This window comes from Gossypium arboreum, chromosome 12 (assembly GCF_025698485.1).
Source record: "Gossypium arboreum isolate Shixiya-1 chromosome 12, ASM2569848v2, whole genome shotgun sequence".
Lineage (NCBI taxonomy): Eukaryota > Viridiplantae > Streptophyta > Magnoliopsida > Malvales > Malvaceae > Gossypium > Gossypium arboreum.
The window spans coordinates 42,955,205-42,957,537 of NC_069081.1; the positions used below are offsets into that span (position 1 = coordinate 42,955,205).

A 2,333-nucleotide genomic window follows, 5' to 3' on the forward strand; every position below is an offset into this window, starting at 1 on the left:
GATCCCAACGCTCATTTAGCCAACTTCTTAAAACTATGCGATACATTTAAAATTAATGGTGTTTCTAATAATGCCATTCAACTTCAGTTATTCCCTTTTTCGTTAAGGAACAAAGCTAAACTGTTGTTGAACTCATTACCACAAGGGTCAATCACTACTTGGGAACAAATGATCGAAAAATTTCTATTAAAATATTTCTCGCCAGCTAAAACGGCCAAATTACGTAATGATATCTCTTCATTTGTGTAGATGGACTTAGAAACTCTTTACGATGCATGAGAGAGATATAAGGACTTACTGAGAAGGTGCCCTCACCATGGGTTACCGCTTTGGCTTCAGGTTCAAACGTTCCATAATAACCTGAATCCTTCGACTCGGCAAATGGTTGACGCAGCAGCTGGTAGAACCATCAATAATAAATCACCTGAAGATGCTTATAAGTTTATAGAGGAGATGTCACTGAATAACTATCAGTGGAAAGTCATGAGGAACCACCCTAATTTCTCGTGGGGCAGTCAAAGAAATCAAAGACCACAACCACCTCCAGGCTACCAACAACCACCCTACCAACAGGAAAAGAAGCCGAACCTTGAAGAAATGCTCTCAAAGTTTATATCGGTGTCAAAAAATCATTTCCAAAATACCGAGACAGCACTTAAACATCAACAAGCATTGATCCAAGGGCTCGAAACTCAGATAGGCCAGCTTTCCAAACTAATCTCTGAACGACCACAAGGGAGCTTGCCAAGCAATACTGACATAACCCAAGGGAACAACTCAACGCGATTAATGTTCAAGATGAAGAAGGATTTGTTGAGCCTGAGCCAGAACTGAGGCAAGAAACTGTGGTAAGCAAAGATCAAGGTGGGGTAGATCACAATAAAAACAAATCAGTGAATGTCGAATATAATCCTAATGTGCCATACCCCAACGCGACAAGGAAAGACTACTCAGATGAACAATTTGGTAAATTCCTTAACCTCCTAAAAAATTACATATTAACTTACCGTTTATTGAAGCCTTATCACAGATGCCAGATACAATGAAATTTTTAAAAGAGCCTTTAGCAAATAAGCGGAAGATGGACAAGGCATCGTATGTGGAGCTAAATGCAGTTTGCTCAGCTATTCTCCAGAATAAACTACCCAACAAACTTAAAGATCCAGGGAGTTTTACAATGCCTTGCTTAATTGGTAGTTTAGATGTTACTAATGCATTAGCTTATTTGGGGGCTAGTATTAATGTCATGCCTTACAAAATGTTCAAACAATTAGGTCTCGGGAAACCCAAATAGTCTAGGATGAGCATTCAATTAACAGATAAAGCTATAAGATTTCCCAGTGGTATTATTGAAAATGTACTAGTTAAAATCGATAAATTTATATTTCCCATTGACTTCATTGTTCTAGACATAGAAGAGGATAGCAACACTCCTTTAATTCTAGCAAAGCCCTTTTTAGCAACTGCTAAAACAATTATTGATGTTGGCACAGGTGAACTCACACTCCGTGTGGGAGACGAAACAATCACCCTTCAAGCTCGCAATTCAGGCAACACAATGGAAATTGAAGATGATCGCCTAAACCATTCTACTAAAACTAACAATATGGTGCAACCTTCTTTACAGGAAATGAGTCTGAAAGACGCACATGAGTCATTCTCAAGCAATAGTAGAGGACCCATTCATGAAGATCGAAGGCTACAAATCGAGGAACTAGATGAATGGCGAATGCATAAATCGCGAACACCTGACAAAAAGAATCTATGACAGAACAAGCTCAATCCCTTTCCAAATCAACTTAAGGTTGGAGATAGAGTCTTATTAGATGCAACAGATCCCCACATTGTCGCTACCATATCGAATGAAGAAATCCCTCTTCGGTACTCTGCATTTTCCCATTTGGTACGATCAAGGTGAGTCATCCCAAGTTTGGCACTTTTAAGGTAAACAACACCCGTTTAAAACCTTATTTTGATGAGATTAATAGCAGGAATGAGGAGTATAAACTCCTCAAACCACTATGATCATTCAACGGAGAGGTAAGTCGAGCTTAGACTATAAATAAATGCTTCTCGGGAGGCAACTCGAGCACTAACTGTATTAACTTCTTTAAAATTTAGTCTTCAACATCTAACTTACTAATAGAGCGCTTGAATACAGGTTTTCCACAGGGACACGGCCAAGAGCACGGGCATGCTTTAGGGCCGTGTGAAAACATGACAACAATTTTTCCCAAACACGGGCTACGATAAAATGCCACGGCCGTGTGACATGGCCGCGGTCGAACCTGCCAAAACAACACGGGGGTGAGACACGTCCGTGCGGAAGAACC

General features: G+C 40.0%; 1 non-coding gene across 1 annotated transcript; it reads right to left on the bottom strand.

The window, feature by feature from the left end:
• Positions 1 to 216: 216 nt before the first annotated feature.
• Positions 217 to 323, bottom strand: LOC128285786 (small nucleolar RNA R71). The gene has a single exon (XR_008276335.1). It is a non-coding gene; the product is annotated as a small nucleolar RNA R71 (small nucleolar RNA).
• Between the last annotated feature and the right edge of the window lie 2,010 nt (positions 324 to 2,333).